This window comes from Trachemys scripta, chromosome 2 (assembly GCF_013100865.1).
Source record: "Trachemys scripta elegans isolate TJP31775 chromosome 2, CAS_Tse_1.0, whole genome shotgun sequence".
NCBI lineage: Eukaryota > Metazoa > Chordata > Testudines > Emydidae > Trachemys > Trachemys scripta.
This window is the reverse complement of record NC_048299.1, coordinates 74,213,200-74,234,735: the sequence shown is the minus strand read 5'-3', so window position 1 is coordinate 74,234,735 and position 21,536 is coordinate 74,213,200. Positions and strand designations below refer to the sequence as shown.

Below are 21,536 nucleotides of genomic sequence, written 5' to 3'. Positions count from 1 at the left end.
GGCATTATGCTCCTTTTGCACAGGTCCATTATGCAAGGTGGAAAGCAGCAGAGAATTTGAGCCCTTATGTTTGGCCACAAAATATCTGTACCGTTAAAAAGAATTAACTCAGGGTTTGGGTCGAAGGACCAAATAGGCTATAGGAACCGTTTCAGACATTTCCTTAAAATACTCTGCTCAGCACATAACTGCTGTGGGGTTCGATGTACCATGTGGAAAAGAACAATTCCTACCTTGGCTCTTATCTGATTACAGAGGCATCAGAGAGACCAGCAGAGCAACACCACCACAGGGCTGCAGGCCAGGCATTTTCGGTTTCAAACGTTGCTCTGAGGGGTCCTGCTGCCATTGACGGGGGAAAGAAGAAAGCAATATGAATCCTATTTCTCAACTTCACTGTGAACTGCTCCACACAATGGTGAGAAGCGTGATGAATACATTGAATTACTTGTACAATGCCGTTCTGAATGCACTAGGTGTCATAAGCAAGAATTACACTTCAATAGTCAGCAAGAACCCTTTCACACCCTGGACAGCCAGAAACTTGCAAGGAATGGTGATCAGACCTATGCTTATTCATTGAGGCAGAGCAACAAGGGAAACCATTTTTAAAGGTTTCTTGTTTTATTTATTCAATTTGTAATTAGAGGCTGTGGATCAGAGCACAAAAGAAACTCACAAAGCCATGGGCAAATATTACCTTAAGCAGATTAAACTGATGTCAGAACATCAATAGTATTATTGTAGGTGTTGTAGCGTACCTCCCAACCTCTCCAGAGTTGATTTGCTAATGCACAGGACACAGTCCTACGAGAATAACCATGTTACTAAATGCAGAGGCAAGTCAGCCCTACAATGTATTTCATTTAAATACAATGGCTCCATGTGTCAGATGGCTGACCCATTATTAAAGCCTTGCAGAATGGTCAGAGCGTTCCGCCTGGAGTGGGATGCAGCAGAGTTAGGTCCCGGCACACGTACAGAATTTCTAGCCTGGGCGAAGTTAAAATAAATGCACCAAATTAAAAAAGGAAACTCTTTAAGGACAGAAACAGATTGCTTGTGATCTTAGAGAAAAGACAGCGTTTAAAATAAATAAATAAATAAATAAATAAATAAATAAAGTGTATGGCCCAGACTGTCCCAGCCTGGAGTAAGAGCTGTGGGAGGGGACCTTTTACAAGGGAAACTCCGTGAGGAAATTCCCCTGCATCATCCTTGCAGGAGCGGGATGGGGTTGTTCCCTGTGGAAAATCCATACCCAAACTTGGCAGAGCCCAGGGATTCACAGGAGGCCAAGCCCATCTGTGCTCAGATCCTGTACCTCCACAGCGGCTCTAGCACCCCCGACTCCTCTTCTCCAGTGGAGGCACGCTAGCAGGGACCCCTATTACCTTACTTTACCCTGGGTGCCCCTGGGGCACAGACACCAGCTGGACAATTTCCATGGGGTCAAAGAGGGAACAATATGTGTCTTCCCATACCAGCTCCATCCTGCCCTGGCCCACCCAAACTTTACCCTTTCCTTGGCAGGCCCTGAGCATCACGGTGTGCCCTCTGAAGGGTGGGATTGTGGTGGTAGTCAACCCTCTTTCCACGCAGGGGGTTTGGCAGCCACAAGTGGAGGACTTCTCCATGCACCTCTTTCAGTGGGCACAATCTGGCCCTATATTAACAGGGAACATGTCTACAAAGAATAAATCCCACAAGTTAGAGGTCGGGCACAGAATAAAGCAAATGTATTTTACAAAGTGACACAGGATATACTAGGCCCATTATCATTGTATCTGGGTGCCCATATGAGAAATATACTAAAATAAAAACCCCATCACTACGGCCCTGATTCAGGAAAGCACTTAAGCATGTGCTTAACTTTAAGTATTAAATATGTGCTTAAGTCCCACTGATGTCACTGGCACTTAGGTACATGTCCAAAGTTAAGTAGGTGTTCAAGTGCTTTCCTAAATAGGGGCTCAACTTTGTGAGCCCTCATGCCAAATTTTGTAATTAAGAAAGGAAAAGATGGCTCTTAAGTTTTGTGCACCGCAAGATGATTAATTGGTGCCTTTTATAAAAGTCTAAAGAAATAAAATATATAAACCAACTTGCCAGAGGTGACATGGGGGTGGGAGGAGAAGGATGCGGGGTCACATATTCCCCTCCTCCCCAGATTTGCTGCTGGGCTTGAATTTAGCATGCTCAGTAACACTGCTGAAACTGGCTGCCCTCACTCTGCCCCTCCATTATTGGCAGGCACGGGTCTTCACTGCAACTTGCTCTCCAGATTTACTTGTAGACATCATGGCACAGAACTATATTTGTATATGGAGGACTGTTACTATCCCGGGACCCAAGGTATGATGTAGCCTCATTTATGCACTGTATCGGATAGAGGACGGGGAGAACAGTTGCAGCCTTCATTTCCTATTAACTCTCAGCTCTCTGCATGAACATGAGTAATAGCCTCAGAAGCAAAGAACAAAAAAGTCAGATGCAAGGAGCAGGGACAAGAACAAACCATCGAAAAGGGACCAGCATCATCAGGACTGAAAGAATTAAAAAACAAAAAATTCTCATTCTTCTGCAATACGAAGGCTTTCACGCAACAGTATTAGTGCTGAATAAATGACTGCCTAACCACTCAGGAACGACAGCCGGTGTCTCTCTGTAACGAAGGGCAGTTATGTGGAGGTGTGTTGAAGGCATGTGCTGTAGGTTCAGATCTTTTCCCCAGGTGTTCCTTTCCAACGTCTCAGCAGAGCACAAAAGGAAATTATGAAGAAAATTGATCCTAATGTAGCTTTTATTTTATTTAGGTTTTGGTTCTCCCTCGTCTCCCTCCCTCCCACTGTGAAAGATGCAGGAGGAAACACTGCCAGTCACATTAGCAAGATTTCTGGGCCGAATCTGATTTACCTCAAGTAAACAAATTAATATATTTTTCAAAGTGGACATCTCCCTGCATTGGAAATGCTGCAGAATGCAATCTGGGACACAGACTGTTCTGTGGAAGACTCAGCTTCAGAAGAGACCTAGGACTCACCCTTGGGTGAGTGCTGGAGAACTCTAAAATAGCCATTGCAGTTTAGTGCCCAGTTTTTTAAGCCATGACATTCCTGCTCATTTTTCACTCTGCACAGACTTTGAACTCTTACTTGTTGCCACTACAATTGACAACCAGTTTGCAGTCAGTTTTTAATTGGCAATGATGGCAAGTATCAATATACTTACCCAGAGACAGGGTGTATCAGGCAAGAGGGCTATTCCACCACGTGCCTTTAGGCAGCCTTCTTACTATCATCTGGGACATCACACTGGTGCATATCACACAGATGTTGCAGAGGTGGGCTTAAGGATGAGTGTCAAAGCAAAGATCTGGCAGGAGCAACTAGCAAACACACAGAGAGAGTGGCAAGCAATCCACAGCCAACATTTTCCCACGCATGGAAAGCCTCATCCGTGACTGTTCTGTAGAATGGTTTGCAGTTAAAATGGAACTGAGATTGGCATCCCGAGGCTGAGACCTTTAGGAAAGGAAATGCTGCAAGCCTTCCTTTTGGATAAAGCTTTTTCACCATAACCAGAAAGTCATCCATAGCATCAACCTCTCCCTCTCAAAGACAAAGAACCCCCTTCCTCCAAAACCAAGCAGACCTTTCTAGATAGGGTTACCATATTTCATCAATCAAAAAAGAGGACGGAAGGAGCCCCGCCCTAGTCCTGCCCCCATCCTGCCCTAGCCCCACCCCTGCCATTTCCACTCCCTCCCACTTCCCGCCCCCTCAGAACCCCCAACCCTTCCCCCCCCACTCCTTGTCCCCTGACCACCCCCTCCTGGGACCCCTGCCCCTAACTACCCCCCAGGACTCCACCCCCTACCTAAGCCTCCCTGCTCCTTGTCCCCTGACTGCCCCCTCCTGAGACCTTCCCCCCCATCCTAACTAGCCCCCTAGGACCCTACCCCCTACCTGTCCCCTGACTGCCCCAACCCTTATCCACACTCACACCCCCAGACAGTCAGGGATTTCCACGCCCCATTCAACCACTCCCCACCCCCTGACAGCCCCCCCCAGAACTCTCGTCCCCTGCTCCCTGTCCCCTGACTGCCCCCTCCTGGGACCCCTGCTCCTAACTGCCCCCCTAGGACTCCACCCCCTACCTGCCCAAAACCTTATACCCCCAACCCCCAGACACCCCCCCGCAAACTCCCAACCCATCCAACCCTGCTCCCTGTCTCTTGACTGCCCCCTCCAGAACCTCCCTGCCCCTTCTCCGACCCCCTGACCCCCTTACGTGCTGCTCAGAACAGAGTGCTACAGAGCAGCGCGCTGGGGAGCAAGGGAAGGAGCTCCAGACTGCCGGAGGCCTGCTGCGAACGGCCGGCCGGCGATCTGTGAATGTAAGGCGGGGGAGGGAGAGAGAGGAGGGGAGTAATCTCAAGTTGCAGGGGAGAGGAGGGGGAAGCGGAGGAGGCGCTCTAGAACCCCGTGCAAGTGGCACGATCCGGCCGGCTGCCCTGTCAGCTGCGCGCGCTCTGCATGGGGGAGAAATCCGGACATTTACAAATTCCCCCCGGACGCTATTTTTAACTCAAAAAAGCTGGACATGTCCAGCAGAATCCGGACGAATGGTAACCCTATTTCTAGAGCCCCAAAACAGAAAAGAGCCAGAGACTCCAAAAAGTCCACGAGAGACTCTGCAAATGCCGTTCTACACAGAAGGTGATCCAATGTTACAAGTGATGGGCAGCAGCACAAAACCCAGAGGAAGATCGATAGCTTAAAACAAAACGTGGGTTTAAGAGCTTAAATCAATCAGGGCCTAAGTGCCCAATTCTGCAGCCCTTATGCTAAGTAGAACGTACTCCTATCTACCGTCCCATCAAAGTTAAGGGTTTTTTCACATAAGTAAGTGTTAGTCAGTGTACAGGTTGCAGAATCAGCTCTAAAATATTTAAATTGATGTTTTTAAGTGATAACACCTATGGAATCCACGTTTGAGAATGGTATTTATAAGACTTACCACAGAAACACCCCAAATATAAAGATTTTGCAATGTGGATAGTTATTACAATGGAGGACAAGCAGGCCCTAGAGCTCTCCAGTACTGTCTGGGAAACTCATCTCTAGGAGTAGGCCACTTCACAAAGGGGCCTTTTTAAAAAATATCAGTAAAGGATTATGTCGTCAGAGGATATGACTAGGTGAAGAATACGCAAAACTAGATATATCCTTATAAAAAACGATCATTGGCTCCACGCTCCTGTGCCCAAGCTCCTCTGAATACAGCGGGTGAGGAGGATGCAATCAGGGAGCCAGTAACAGTTCCCTGATCCTGTGCCAGCATGGCCCTGACCTCAGTTACAGCACCCTAGGAGCTGCTTTAGGTGATATAAGTGGTGGATCAGTGTAGTGGAGCTCCACCCTTTACTTCCGGGGAAATTCTGCACCACTGTGCATGCGCAGAATAAAAAATGACTTTCTGACGGGGAAGCAAAGGGAAGCCACAACAGCAATCATGCACCCCTCCCCAGCAGTATGTTTCAGGTGCCTAAGGCAGCCAGCAGAGAGGTAAATCACTGTGGGGCAGGATTGGGGAAGACCCGGCTGGCGGCTCCTACCCTGCGCTGGGCTCAGCTGCTAGTCCCAGCTGGGCTGGGAAGGACGGAACTTCCTCTTCCCTTGCATGGCATCCGGGGCTGGGTCAGACCCACCCACAGATTTCTTCCCCGGTGGTAGGAAGCTCTACAAACTCCCCCCTCCCTACGCTTCCTGCACCCATCACTCCTCAACTGTACAGGGAGCTGCTCCCCCATCCAGCCAACCCATGTGCATCCAGACCCCCTCATACCAGATCTTCACGTCGAGCCTCAAGTCCCCCTGCACCCAGAAACCCCTCTGGCGAGCCCCACTCCTCCTGCAGCTGGACCACCCTGACGAGCCACCCACACCCAGATCCCCACCCTACCGAGCCCCAACCAGATCTCCACCCTACTGAGCCCCCACTCCCCTGGCATCTGGACCTCCCCCACACCCAACACTCCCTCCCCCCCGAGCTCCAACCACCTTCACTTGGACACCCCCCTGCAGAGTCCCATTACTGTTGCACCCAGAACCTCCCAACATGTCCCTGTGCATCCAGATCCTCCCTACATCTGGATTCACCACTGAGCCACCTATACCCAGATTGCCCCACACAGAACCCTCTCAACCCACACCAAGCCCCTCCACACTTGGATCCTGCCTTGCTGAGCCTGCCTCCCAACACCTGGTGTACCTGGCACGGAGGAGCAGGGCCCTGGGGTGTTTCTGGGGCAGGCCCAATCCTTGCGCTGTTTCAGGCTCGGGTGCAGCCTCACTGTTGAGTCCACGTCCGAGGGAGGTGGGGGGAGGGGAGCTGCACAATGATCTCCCACCTATGTGCGGCCAGTGGCCGGAGCTCCCCAACGCCATGATGGAGCCTCCACATTTAGTTGACAAATAACATTTGCAGAATTTTAAAATATGGTGCGCAGGAGTAACCCTCAAAAACATCCCCTATGAATACGGTGACCATATATCCCATTTTGGCTGGGACAGTCCCTTTGACCATATATCCCGTTTTGGCTGGGACAGTCCCGTTTTTAAGCCCTGTCCCAACTTTTTTGGCAAAAGTGGGCATTGGTCCCATTTGTCCTTGCCCATTTGATCAGTTGGCAAGAGCAAACAGAACAAATGCCCACTTTTGTAAAAAGAAAGGGGGTGTGGTGTGGAGGAATTTGTGGGGAGGGGCAAGTGGAGATGCCAGCCCCTTGTGGGCGGGAGGGAAGAGCTCACATAGGAGGGGACTGCTGGCAAGCAGGGTTGCAGCAAACAGCAATAGCCTCTTGCGGGGCAGGGCAGGGTTCCAGCAACCTGAGTCTCATGGGAGGGGGAGGGGGGAAGTTCCAGTGAACCCAGGCTTGGCGGGGGGCGGGGGGGGAAGGAGGCACGCTTGGACCACGAGATTTGCTGAGAAAAAAATTTGAGCCAGCAAAATTTTCTCCTCTAAAAATAATAAAAAATTATTTTTTCTTCAAAGGAACTTTTCTCCCTCCAGTCTTTAATCTCTGGCCTGGTCTACACTAGGCGTTTATGTCGAAGTTAGCGCCGTTACATCGAATTAACCCTGCACCCGTCCACACCGCGAAGGTATTTAGTTCGACATAGAGGTCTCTTTAATTCGACTTCTGTACTCCTCCCCGACGAGGGGAGTAGCGCTAAATTCGACATGGCCATGTCGAATTAGGCTAGGTGTGGATGGAAATCGACGCTAATAGCTCCAGGAGCTATCCCACAGTGCACCACTCTGTTGACGCTCTGGACAGCAGTAAGAGCTCGGATGTTCTGAACTGCCACACAGGAAAAGCCCCGGGAAAATTTGAATTTGAATTCCTTTTCCTGTCTGGCCAGTTTGAATCTCATTTCCTGTCTGGACATCGTGGCGAGCTCAGCAGCACTGGCAACGATGCAGAGCTCTCCAGCACTGATGGCAGTGCAATCTCAGAATAGAAAGAGGGCCCCAGCATGGACTGATCGGGAAGTCTTGGATCTCATCGCTGTGTGGGGCGATGAGTCCGTGCTTTCCGAGCTGCGATCCAAAAGACGGAATGCAAAGATCTATGAGAAGATCTCTAAAGACATGGCAGAGAGAGGATACAGCCGGGATGTAACGCAGTGCCGCGTGAAAATCAAGGAGCTGAGGCAAGGCTACCAGAAGACCAAAGAGGCAAACGGACGCTCCGGATCCCATCCCCAGACATCCCGTTTCTACGAGGCACTGCATTCCATCCTCGGTGCGGCCGCCACCACTACCCCACCACTGACTGTGGACTCTGAGGATGGGATAGTGTCCACGGCCGGATCCTCGGACATGTTAGCGGACGGGGAAGATGAGGAAGGAGATGAGGACGACGAGGCAGTCGACAGCGCTCACAACGCTGATTTCCCCGACAGCCAGGATCTCTTCATCACCCTTACAGAGATCCCCTACCAACCCTCCCCAGCCGTTACCCCGGACACAGAATCTGGTGAAGGATCATCCAGTAAGTGTTGTAAACATCTAAACATTTATTTGTAACAGAACATGATTATTAACAATTTAAAAAATGGGTTTCTCATGATTAGTTTGATTAACTTAACGGTTCAGTCATGGGCAGTGCAACTATTTGAAAAAAATCTAGCAATGTCCGGTTTTGCATGATTGTCCTGCCCAAGCCGCTCTACTGTTTAGTCCCTGCTACTGCAGCTACAGTAAGATGCGGTCTATATGTCCGGGGATGGAGCAGAAATCCTCCTGGGACATCTCAAGGAAGCTCTCCTGCAGGTAATTTGAAATCCGCTGCATTAGGTTCTTGGGGAGAGCGGCCTTATTGGGTCCTCCGTAGTAGGACACGTTGCCGCGCCACGAGACTAGCAAGTACTCCGGAATCATTGCTTGGCACAGCATGGCGGCATACGGCCCTGGTCTTTGAAGGCTTTCCCGGAGCATTCTCTGTCTGTCGCTCTCAGAGATCCTCATGAGGGTGATGTCGCTCATGATGACCTGCTTTGAATGAGGTAGGGGAATGTTAGTGTTGGGACTGCTTTACCGTTCCTTTACAGAACTGTAACCGCTGGTTTGCAGCCACGCGGTGGAGGCGGGAGAGGGTCAGCCGAAAGGGATCGTTCCCGGGGACAGCCGCGAGGGTGTGGGACAGGAGCAGACTTCCTGCTTGCCGGATTGCTGGCAGCAGGGACCGACATTGATTTCAATGTGAAATGAGGCCATTGCTAATATTAAAGTTTTAAGCTGCCACGAATCTACGGCTTACCATGTCTGCGTGCAAGAGCAATTCCGTTGTCCTGACAGGGTTCTCAAAAGTGCTCTGCAAAACCCCAGACACTGAATGCGAAGGCCGAGAATTCGACCTTGTGCTGAGTGCGCATGTGATAGGTGCTGTGCATGGTCCTGTTCACAGAGAAAGACTATGTTTTTTGTTCACAACTACATTTATCTTTCTGAGGAATTCACTCCCTTTTTCCCATTCCCACAGCCCCATCTGCGACTGTCTCACAACCTAGCCTGTCATCACACTCCCAGAGGCTAGGGAGGATTAGGCATAAGAAGAAGAGGACACGGGAGGACATGTTCTCAGAGCTTATAGCCTGCTCCCGAGCCCAGGCAGCACAGCAGACCCAGTGGCGGGAGAACTTGTCCCAAATGCACCAAGCCAACATGGATCGGGAGGAGAGGTGGCGTCAGGAAGACCAGCAGGCGACTCAAACCCTGCTTGGACTACTGAGGGAGCAAACGGACACGCTCCGGCGCCTTGTGGATGTTCTGCAGGAACGGAGGCAGGAGGACAGAGCCCCGCTGCAGTCCATCTCTAACCGCCCTCCCCCGCCACCAAGTCCCATACTCCCTTCACCCAAAGTGCACAGAAGGAGAGGCGGCAGAGTCCCTGCTAACTCTCACTCCACCCCTGCAGAGAGCTCGAGCAGCAGAAGGCTCTCATTCCCCAAAGTTTGACAAGTTCTTTCCTTCCCGCCTGACACAAGCCCCCGTCCAAGTTTCACTTCCCAGTCCCATGTGTAGTTGATAATAAAAAATATGTTTCTGTTAACTACTGTTTCCATCATGTTCTTTTGGAGGGGGGGGGGGAAAAGGGGGTTGGTAATTGGACAGGACAGTCACCTTTGGCAGGGTACATAGTCGGGGGCAGGCACAGCAGCAGGGCACATACATAGTGCAGTGATGCAGTGACTACTTACCCTGGTTAGTCTGGGAGGTTCTTTTCATGTTATGTGGTGGGGGGTGGGTTGCTCTGTGACTTTGTGTCAGGGGAGGGCAGTTAGAGATCTTAAGCGGCGGTCCTTAGGCAGGATCACAGAGCCACACAGCAGGGGATCTGTAACCGTCCCCCCCCTGCCACAAACTCACATAGACCCCCCATACACACAGTCCGTATCAGGAGGGGTGACAGGCTCCGTTGAAAGAACCATCCCACCGCAGCGGAGCCTGTCAGTCCTTGAGTTTAGAAGCTGCATTCGCGCGACTACACTACACCCGCTCCGCACCACAGTCTGCGTCCCAGTTTTAAAAAATTCCCGCGAAAACAGTATTAAAGAAAACGGTGTGCTTTAACAAAGTAGAACTATTTTTATTTTGAAACGTGTGTTGGAAGTGGGGTGAAGGCTTCTCTGTACACAAAATTAGAAAGTCACAGGTTACCCTGCTCACTCAGGAACTTTGCTTTCAAAGCCTCCCGGATGCACAGCGCTTCCCGCTGGTCTCTTCTAATCGCCCGGCTGTCTGGCTGTGAGTAATCAGCAGCCAGGCTAATTTCCTCAACCTCCCACCCAGCCATAAAGGTCTCCCCCTTGCTCTCACAGAGATTGTGGAGCACACAGCAAGCTGCTATAACAATGGGGATATTGGTTTCGCTGAGATCACAGCGAGTCAGCAAGCTTCTCCATCTCCCCTTGAGACGTCCAAAAGCACACTCCACCACCATTCTGCACTTGCTCAGCCGGTAGTTGAAGAGTTCTTTTTCAGTGTCCAGGGCACCTGTATAGGGCTTCATGAGCCAGGGCATTAGCGGGTAGGCTGGGTCCCCGAGGATCACTATAGGCATCTCCACATCCCCAACAGTTATTTTGTGGTCCGGGAAGTAAATACCTTGCTGCAGCCGTCTAAACAGACCAGAGTTCCTGAAAACACGAGCGTCATGAACCTTGCCCGGCCATCCGACATTGATGTTGGTAAAACGTCCCCTGTGGTCCACCAGTGCTTGCAGCACCATGGAAAAGTAGCCCTTTCTGTTAATGTACTGGCTGGCCTGGTGGTCCGGTGCCAGGATAGGGATGTGAGTTCCATCTATGGCCCCACCGCAGTTTGGGAATCCCATCGCTGCAAAGCCATCTATGATCGCCTCCAAGTTTCCCAGGGTCACTACCTTTGGCAGCAGTACATCAACGATTGCCTTGGCTACTTGCATCACAACAACCCCCACGGTAGATTTGCCCACCCCAAACTGGCTCGCGACTGACCGGTAGCTGTCAGGCGTTGCAAGCTTCCAGAGGGCTATGGCCACTCGCTTCTGGACAGTCAGGGCTGCTCGCATCCGGGTGTCATTGCGCTTCAGGGCAGGGGACAGCAACTCACAAAGTTCAAGGAAAGTTCCCTTCCGCATGCGGAAGTTTCGCAGCCACTGTGATTCATCCCAGACCTGCAGCACTATGCGGTCCCACCACTCAGTGCTTGTTTCCCGTGCCCAGAATCGCCGTTTCACAGCATCAACATGACCCATTGCCACCGTGATGTCCTCGGCGCTGGGTCCCCTGCTTTCTGAGAGGTCTGTGCTACTCTCAGACTTCAGGCCATCACCGCGTTGACGTAGCCTCCTCGCCTGACTTTTCTGCATCTGCCTCAGGGCAACCTGTATGATAAGCTGCGAGGCGTTGAGAGCGGCCACAACTGCAGCGATGGTTGCAGCGGGCTCCATGCTCACAGTGCTGTGGCGTCCGCGCTGTCAATGACTGGAAAAGTGCGCGAAATGATTTCCCGCCGGCGCTTTCAGGGAGGGAGGGAGGGCGGGAGTGATGGACGGATGACGACAGTTACCCAAAAGCACCCTGGCCCCTTTTTTTTTTACCCAGAAGGCATTTGCGGCTCCACCCAGAATTCCAATGGGCGGCGGGGACTCCGGGAACTATGGGATAGCTACCCACAGTGCACCGCTTCCAATGTCGACGCTTTCCCCGTTAGTGTGGACTCACAAAGTCGAATTACTGTCCTTAGTGTGGACACACACGTTCGACTTTGCAATATCGATTCCAAATATTCGATTTAAGTAAAATCGAACTACTCTCGTAGTGTAGACAAGGCCTCTATTTCCATGGATGCTGATTTCATGCAAAGAACCAAGCAACCCTTGTTTAACATCAAAATGCCCCCCAGCCCCTTTCACTCTTAAAAGACATCTAACAACTAAAGAAGAGGCACTCAGTGTTGACTGTGAGGAGGAGTTCAGCTGTCACTGACTATCTATATCTCTTTTTAAAATTTCACATGACACAGTCAGGGGCTGGGGGAGAGGAAGACACTTCCAAGTGTGTTTTGAAAGGATGAGCCAAAATATTGTATGACAGAACCAAGAACATCAACTGGTTACGAAATCAAGATTACACAGCTTCATGGCAGTACAAGCAAATAAGGTTCTGAATGTGTTTGAGAGAGTCAAAGAGTAATCAAAGCCACAAACAGGGCAAAAATAAAGTTGGCAAAAACATTTCGGCTACTAGCTGATGATCAGGAAGACTCTTTTAAAAGGAAGAGTAAAAATTGCAGAACACTTCACTTTTCCTCTTGTAAACAGTTTTTGTTTTGTTTTTTTTTTTAAGAAAAAAAGAGACCTTGTGGTTGAGACAGATTGTCAACTTTATTTTCTACTATGAGGGCCAGTGGGGATTTCAAGCATAAAAAGGGATGAGACGAGACTGAAATAAAGTGGTTGAGAAAGGGAAGCACAGGAAAAGAGGAGAAAGCAAGAGAGAAGTACAACCCCACACCCAAACACCGAGTGTGTGGAGGAAAGGTGAACGTGCAATATCCAAAAACAGAACAAAAGAGCCAGAGAAAAGAAGCAAATTGCTTAAATTTGAGATAGGAGATTGATACAGTAGCTGAAAAATATAGAAATAAAGGGCTTGATGGTGGACCAGATTCTCCCATCCCGCCAGTTGTACAAAAATTTAACCACATTCATTTCAGTTGAATTTCTTCTGATTTACACCACGAGATCACAATCTCCCTTCCACAATCTGAAAGAGTCTCTCTCTTCATGCACTGACATTTTCCTCTAAATTAGGATGCAAGTCTACATCAAACAGAAACAAGTACAACTTCACACCAGCCAGATTACAGTGAAAGGTAACTAGTCACTGAGTATCAACATCAGAAAGCAAAGAATACACTGTCTCAGACAAAAAATGCAAATATGCCATGTAATCCCAAAAAGCAAAAAAAACACAGCAGAGAAATGAACAAGACAGAGGCAAGATAACAAAAAACACAAGATAAACAAGGAGTCCACAGTCCAGAAGCTGAAAAACTATCAAGAATCAAGACCCAGAGAAAGAAGATGCCCAGGGCTGCTCTGTTTTGTCAACATGGATTACTCACAAGCAGAGGCACCTCCTCTGAGGGCACCTCCCAGAGGCCCCAGGACTGGACTTATCAGGATAGGTTTAGTGAAACTTGTGCAGCAGGTCCGGGGCATGAACATTTTCCACTGGTTCCCAGGATAGTTTGTCCAGACCATTACCCTCCCAGGCCACTAAGTGCTGGGGTTTTCCTCTAACACGCTGGGAATCAACCATTTACCAAAATAAATATTCCTCCTGATCCTGGGCAGTGACAGGAAAGGATGACCTGGTGGATCGGGTTGGAAAAGAATTCTTGGTGTAAGGCTTCTGGAGAGAGACATAGAACACTGGTTAAATCCTGAGGGACGCAGGGAACTGGAATCTGAATGCCATTGGACTGACCCATTCCAGAATCTGAAATGGACAGAGATATTGGTGGTCTAACTTAGCTGACAGGCATGCTGACCTAAGATTCTGAGTGGACAGCCAAACTTCATCCCTTATAAGGTTGGGAGTGGCCTAGTGGCACTGGTCACCAAGGTGCTTGTAAGCCTCCTTAGCAGATGTCAGCTGTACCAGAGATTCTCAGGGATGTTAGAGTGAAACTGAAGATGAAACCCGTAGTTGGCAAAGAAGGGGCTTTGTAGGGTGGAGACATGTGCGGTATTATTATACACAAATTCCGCAGAGGGAAGCGGGGAAACTCAGTTTTCTTGGTCATCACTGCTTTTTGAACTAAGGAACTGCTCAAGGATCTGGTTGACCTGTTCCATTTGCCCACTGGTGTGCAGATGATGTGCAGACAAGATGAGGGATTCTATGCCTAAAAGCCTTGGAAACTCCCGCCAGAAATGGGAGATGACCTGAAAGCCCCGGTCTGACATGATGCGTGTTAGCAATCTATGACAACGAAAAATGTTCTCTAGGAAAAGGCAAGCCATTTCTGGGGCAGTAGTGATGGTGCAGCACAGGACAAAGTGTGCCATCTTAATGAAAAGATCAGCCACCACTAAAATCGTTGTGTGCACCTGACAGCGAGGCAGTTCCACAATGAAGTCCATGGACATGTGACCCATTGCTGAGATGAAACGAACAGTGGCTGGAGAAGACAGAATGGTGTTGAACATGGGCTTCTGGTTTGGGCACAGAGTTTGCACGATTTTATACATTTTTTGACAGAGGTGCACAGGCCCAGCCACCAGAAAGTTCTTGACACCAAATTCCAAGTCTTGATGTGGCCGAAGTAACTAATAACTGGTATATATCAGAGCACAGCTTTAGGACTGGAAGCCTAAGCTGTCCCTCCAGGATATAAATACGGCCTTTATGGTAGAGGACGTCATCCTGTAATCTGAACTCGGTGACAGGTTGGATACTGGCACCATCCAAAGCCTGGAGGATCTGAGAAGCAACCGGGTCATCAGGCAACAAGGAAGGCATGGTTGCCATCTATTGCCCTGTTAACAAAATTGGCTGTGTTAACCCTAATATTGGACCATAAAGCATCCAACTATTTACGTATTGGGGTCTTGGGAGACACCGCCCTCCATATTTCAAAATTGGAAAATACCCCACATGGGATGCATTTAAAACTGATTTTATTGTAACCAGTGAACTATAGAACTATGAACAATATAAAAAGGCGCAAACACAGTAAAGTGGCAGTAAAATGGCCTACTACTTTGAACAAATGGAGCAAACAGATGATATGTTCAGAACATACAAAGTGTTCACGCTTTGTACCTTTTTGGTGTGCTTTTCTGTCTTGTTCTCTGGTACAGATGAAATATCTGCCCTGTTTGTTAATACCGAGCATACAAGACGCTGCTTCCCTAGAAACCAAAGCAAGACTGCAGTGTTCCTTTCCTGAACGAGTAGTTTCACCATTTCTGTATCCAGCTCCCTGAGAAACATCCGTTCCTTACTCTGTTATGCCAGGTGTGATTCAACAAAATCCAAATAATCTATGCATTCAAACAGGCAATCTGCACGTGCAATGTAACAGCGAGTCTTTGCCCCAGCAACATCTGTCAAGCATGGGCCTTGCCAGAAAATATATCTGACAATTGTGGTTTCCCCAGAAATTCTTCCTGGCAAGTGTAGGCTTCCCAGAAAATCCATCTCATAGACTCATAGACTTTAAGGTCAGAAGGGACCATTATGATCATCTGGTCTGACCCCCTGCATGCTGCAGGCCGCAATACCCTTCCCTGGACTCTTCCGTTGAAGTCCCCAATCCTGTGTTTTAGTGACTTCAATCGGCTGAGACCCTCCTGCTAGTGATCCCTGCCCCATGCTGCGGAGGAAGGCAAAAAACCTCCAGAGGCTCAGCCAATCTACCCTGGAGGAAAATTCCTTCCCGACCCCAAATATGGCGATCAGTAATACCTCGAGCATATAGGCAAGAGTCTCTAGCCTGACACTTGTTGGCCATTATGCTATTCATGTACCGTTGCTTGGTTTTCCTTGGCTACTATGTTTTACCATTAAACCATTCCCTCCATAAACTTATCCAACTTAATCTTAAAACCAGACAGGTCCGTCGCCCCCACCGTTTCCCTCGGAAGGCCGTTCCAATATTTCACCCCTCTGACGGTCAGAAACCTTCGTCTAATTTCAAGCCTGAACTTCCCCCCGGCCAGTTTGTATCCATTCGTTCTCGTGTCCACATTAGTACTAAGCTGGAATAATTCTTCTCCCTCCCTTATATTAACCCCTCTGATATATTTGAAGATAGCAATCATATCCCCCCTCAGCCTTCGCTTTGTCAGACTAAACAACCCAAGCTCCTCTAATCTCTTTTCATACGACAGGTTTTCCATTCCTCTGATCATCTTAGTCGCCCTTCTCTGCACCCGTTCCAGTTTGAGTTCATCTTTTTTAAACATTGGAGACCAGAACTGCACACAGTACTCCAAATGAGGTCTCACCAGCGCCTTATACAACGGAAGCAGGACCTCCCTATCCCTACTAGATATACCTCGCCTAATACATCCCAAGACCGCATTGGCTTTTTTCACCGCCACGTCACATTGTCGACTCATAGTCATCCTGCAGTCCACAAGGACCCCTAGGTCCTTCTCCTCTTCTGTTACTTCTAACCAATGCGTCCCCATCTTGTAATTAAAATTTTTATTAGTCATCCCCAAGTGCATCACCTTACACTTTTCACTATTAAATTTCATCCTATTTCTGACACTCCAATTCACAAGCTCATTCAAGTCTCCCTGCAGAATATCCCTATCCTCCTCCGAGTTTGCAACTCCTCCCACCTTCGTATCATCCGCAAACTTTATCAGCCCACTCTTGCAATCGGTCCCGAGGTCAGTTATAAATAGATTAAATAAAATGGGTCCCAAAACCGAACCTTGAGGCACTCCACTAGTAACCTCCCTCCAACCCGACAATTCACCCTTTAATACGACCCGCTGCATTCTCCCCATTAACCAATTCCTTATCCACCTCTGGATTTTCATATCGATCCCCATGTTTTTCATTTTAACCAATAATTCCTCATGGGGTACTGTATCAAACGCTTTACTGAAATCCAGGTATATTAGGTCCACCGCATTTCCTTTATCTAATAAGTCAGTTACTTTCTCAAAGAAGGAGATCAGATTCGTTTGGCATGATCTGCCCTTCGTAAAACCATGCTGTAATTTATCGCATTTGCCATTAGCCTCAAGGTCCTCAACTAGTTTCTCTTTCAGAATGTTCTCCAGCACCTTGCACACTACTGATGTTAAACTAACAGGCCTATAGTTACCCGGGTCACTTTTTTTCCCTTTCTTGAAAATAGGAACCACATTGGCTATTCTCCTGTCTAACGGGACCACCCCCGAGTTTACAGATTCATTAAATATAGTCGCTAATGGGCCTGCTATTTCCCGCGCCAATTCCTTCAATATTCTCGGATGAAGATCGTCCGGTCCACCTGACTTAGTCCCATTAAGGCGTACTAGTTTTGTTTCTACCTCGGATGCGGTAATCCCCCATCCTGTATGCCCCTCTTTAACGGTGCTAGTATCCCTAATACCTTCATTGGCCTCATTAAACACCGATGCAAAATATTCATTGAGATATTGCGCCATGCCTAGATTATCTTTAATCTCCTCTCCGGCTATAGTCTTCAGCGGTCCCACTTCTTCTTTCTTTGCTTTCTTCCTATTTATATGGCTGTAAAACCTCTTACTATTGCTTTTAATTCCCCTCGCTAAGTCCAACTCTTCCCGGCCTTTGGCCTTTCTCACTCTATCTCTACATTCTCTGACTTCACTAAGGTAAGTTTCCTTACTGATCCCTCCCCTCTTCCACTCTTTGTACGCTTTCTGTTTTTTCCTAATCGCCCCTTTCAGTCGGTCGCTCATCCAGCTCGGTCTAAATCTCTTGCTTAGTAATCTTTTTCCCTTTTTGGGGATACAGGCCTCCGACAGCTCGTGCATCTTTAACTTAAAGTAATCCCAGGCTTCTTCTGCCTTTAGATCCCTTAATACGTTTGCCCAATCCACTTCCCTTACCAGTCCCCTTAATTTGTTAAAATTGGCCTTTTTAAAATTATAAATCCTAGTCTTTGACTTAATTCTGGTAGTCCTTCCATTTAGTCTGACAGTGTTATCTTCAAAGAAATCCAATTTGCAGGACAATTGTGATGATAAATGAGGCAAACATTATCTGGGGTCTCACATATTTTAAAAAACCAAAAGCCACTGAAACTATGAGGATAAAAACAATACTGAGAGAGTCATACAATCATATCATAATTGCTGCCTCAAAATAAAAACATATCTGCTACTGAAATACCTGCATAATTAATTTGGGATCTAACTGGCCTCAATATCTTTTGAGTGACTTTTTTTGCTACCCTAAAACCACAACAGTTATGCAGAGAAAACCAATGCTAGCAGGTTGTCCTCCTTATCAGTTGAGAATACTTAAAGAAGAGGCAGTGATTTGCCTATCATGTTTTAGTTACATTTTTATACGTGTTTGGGTCCAAGAGACCCCTCAAGGACTTTGAAAGTGGAGTATTCATTTTTCCCCATTGATTAACATTGAGGGGGTCTAACTGACCACATTATCTTTTCAGAGACTTTTTTTTGCAACACAAAAACCACAACAGGTAGGATGAGAAAACCAATGAGGAAAGATTGACTTCATACATTAAGTATTTTCATATTATGATGAAGCACAGGTTTGATATGAACATTTTTATTTACATTTTTGTGCGTGTTCAGGTCAGATAACCCTCCTAATATTTTGAGGTCTAAAAACTGTGGAAGGGGTTCCCCTGCCAGAGCCATGGTACTCAACCTTATGGGACAGTGTGTCAGCCTGTTTCTCATTCCAAAAATTGAACTTGGCAAAGAAGAGGAACCAACAGATCTGACGTTGGTTAATATGCCTGGCTGCATATAAGGACCTGGACTGGAATGCCTGGCCCCATCTAAGAGATGGTGCAATTCCTCAAAGGCTGCCTCTATGGCTAACAGGCCCTTAGCTCATATATCATAGTTCCTCTCTGCCTGGACTAGCTTCCATAAGTAGCAGGCACAGGGGTGCAGTTAGCTATGGGGCCCTGGTGACTGGGACAACACTATGCCCAGGAAAGTTTGATGCATCGGTCTCTACCATAAATGGTTTTGTGGGGTCTGGATGGGTGCCATGGTGAATCTCTCTTAGTTGCCTGAAGGTGGACTGGGCTTTTGGGGGACCAGGTGCAGAAGAGCAGTTATAGGAAGAACTAAACTAGAAAACCCCTTGATAAATTGTTTATAAAAATTGGTAAAGCCCATGAATTGCTGTACCCGATGGATGCCTTTCGGTGTATCCTCGTTAGATACGGCTGCCACTTTGCACAGGTCCATGGTTAGCCCTTTGGGAAAGATATATACCCAAGGAATTCAATTACACCCCAGTGGAACTCGCACTTCTCAGACTTATTATACAGATGGTTCTGATAGAGTCTCTCTAGGATGCTGTGTACATGATGATCATGAAGAGCCTAGTCTTCCAAAAAGATGAGGATACCATCAAGGTAGATAACTACAAAATAGTCTAGCATGTCCCTGAAGATATCATTGATAAAGTGCTGGAAGGTCACCAGAGCATCGCTCAGACCAATCGGCATAACTAGATATTAGAAATGTCCATACTGGGTATAGAAGGCAGTCTTCCACTTTCCTAATCCACACCAGATTATAAACTCCAGGGAGGTTTAACTTCATGAAGACGTTGGTAGAGTGAAGTAGTTCAAACAGTTTGCTGATAAGGGGTAGGCGATACTGGTTGTGGATGGTAACCTTGTTTAACACCTTGCAATCCACACAGGGAAACAGAGATCTGTCCTCCTTTACAAAGAAGATCAGTGCCCCAGCCAGAGATATAAATGGATGGATGAAATGCTTCTGAAGGTTCTCTTGAAGGTACACCTCTACCCCGATAAAACGCTGTCCTTGGGAGCCAAAAAAAATCTTACCTCATTATAGGTGAAAGCACGTTATATTGAACTTGCTTTGATCTGCCGGAGTGCGCAGCCCCGCCCCCCCGAGCACTGCTTTACCGCGTTATATCCGAATTCGTATTATATCGGGGTAGAGGTGTAGTTCCAGAGCGCCTATAGCTCAGGCTCAGAGAGGGAGTAGATGCCACCAAAATGGATCTCAGCTCCCAGCTAAAGGTTAATGGGGCAAAGTGTCTACATTCTTCTTACTGAGTGTATCCACAAATTCTTGGTATTTAGCAGGTATCCCAGAAGTAGTAGGTGGTGACACAGGGGATTCTGAGATTCCCTGTGACCTAACAGCCTCAGACTTACATTCTCTGAGGAGGCAGACTAAACCACAGTGGGCTTTTGGCCCATAGCTGAGCTTTGGGAGACAAGATTGCCGACAATGCAGGTGTGACAGATTTCTGTTATCAATTTGCCCAGGGCATCAGGTGACCAGGCTGAGGCCACAGGATTTTTTGGGAAGGAGATGGAGGAGCACACCAAGGTCTAAATTTTAAAGCTTTATTAATAAAATAATAAAACAACAGCAGAGAGTGATGGATGCTTCCCATGTCACTCAGAGGAAGAAAGAAAGCGTTAATACCCCAAGCCCTAACCCACTTTTATACTCACACACGCTCTACCTGAGGCTGGCCAAGCCTGGGTGTAATGTAAGAAGAAGAGGGCGAAAGGTGGACGGGAGTTCTGTCCTGGGCCCATGTTGTCCGGGGTTCGCTGTAATCTCCGAATTGCTCCAGCTCTCAGAAGAGTTATTAAGTCCAGGGTTTCTTTGGGGGGTGTTTCATCCCGCGACCTCTATTTCTGGTGTTCTTTGTACCTTCAAAACCGGCTCTCTGTGGTCTCCTTAACTTTTCCAAAACACACCGGCTAGACTTTGTTGTCCTCTTTGTTTTCCTCTGTGCTGGCCTTTACTTGTTTTGCTCATTATGGGTTGCCTCTTTAGGTCTGTTCAGCTGAATTTCATCTCCCTTTCTTACGGCCAGGTGGTGAATTCTGGGCCCCCCTCTTTCTTGGCAGGCAGCCGAGAATCAGATGTGTGTTGTGGCCTTGAGCGGGCTGGAGTCAGCATCTTATTTTTGGGCCTAGCAGGAGCGTGGAGTTAACCCGTTTTTTGCTTTCTTCCTTCTTCCCCCCTCTGGTGTCTTGCAACCTGCAAAGCAATTTTTTATTCCACCCTCATTTACACCTTTGACCCTTCCCCGAAATGCCTTGCGATGCTTGCAACTGCATTAGCTACATACAATGCTGATCTGCCTCCCCATGGGACCCCCTGATGGAGGGAATCCTTGGGCTTGTGACACAGGGAGTTGAAATGTACTGTGCGTGCCTGCTAACAGACATGCAAATTGTGAATAACAAGCCAGCTAGGCCACACTGAGAATAACCAGAGAGAGTGGGGCTTGGATGAGCCCAAACTGAAGGGTTTTTTGTTGACCCTGGAGGATGGTCACCTCCAAGGGGGCAGTCTGGTGGGGCCCAACAAGGGGAGTGACCCATCAACAGAGTCCACCAAGTCAGGAGAGCTTTTTCGCTGGATGGCAATCATGTGCGCTTGCACAAACTCCAAGTCCATTAAATTACCGGAGGCATCCAAAACCACCAGTGCTTCCAGGTGGACCTGAGACATGGTGGGGTATAGAAGTTGGAGGGAAAGTCAGAGATGTGTTGGGTTCTGGTTAACCAATGCTAGAGTACCAGCAGCCAAATCTCAAAATTGGATACTGCAGTTAGGAGAAGGAGAAGAATACCAACCCAGCCCAATCCCCTCTAATGGGCCTGGGACTTGATGTTTTCCCAGCCGGGACGCAGGTCAAGCCTTTGCGAGACGGCCCGATGAAAAGTGTCCAGGTTCTCCACAGAACAGGCATCAATTTTTCTCAGCA

The 21,536-nt window shown here is 48.1% G+C and overlaps 1 protein-coding gene across 5 annotated transcripts in view; it reads right to left on the bottom strand.

Annotated features, from left to right (window-relative positions):
• POMGNT2 (protein O-linked mannose N-acetylglucosaminyltransferase 2 (beta 1,4-)) overlaps positions 1-21,536 on the bottom strand; it is a 56,966-nt gene that overhangs the window by 19,954 nt on the left and 15,476 nt on the right. For 2 of the 5 annotated variants that reach the window (XM_034760867.1, XM_034760869.1), the window contains exon 3: positions 234-339. The exons of the other annotated variants lie outside the window; for them this stretch is intronic. The gene's annotated coding sequence lies outside the window, so the exon portion shown is untranslated. The remainder of the gene's footprint in view (positions 1-233; positions 340-21,536) is intronic. 5 annotated transcript variants of the gene reach the window in all.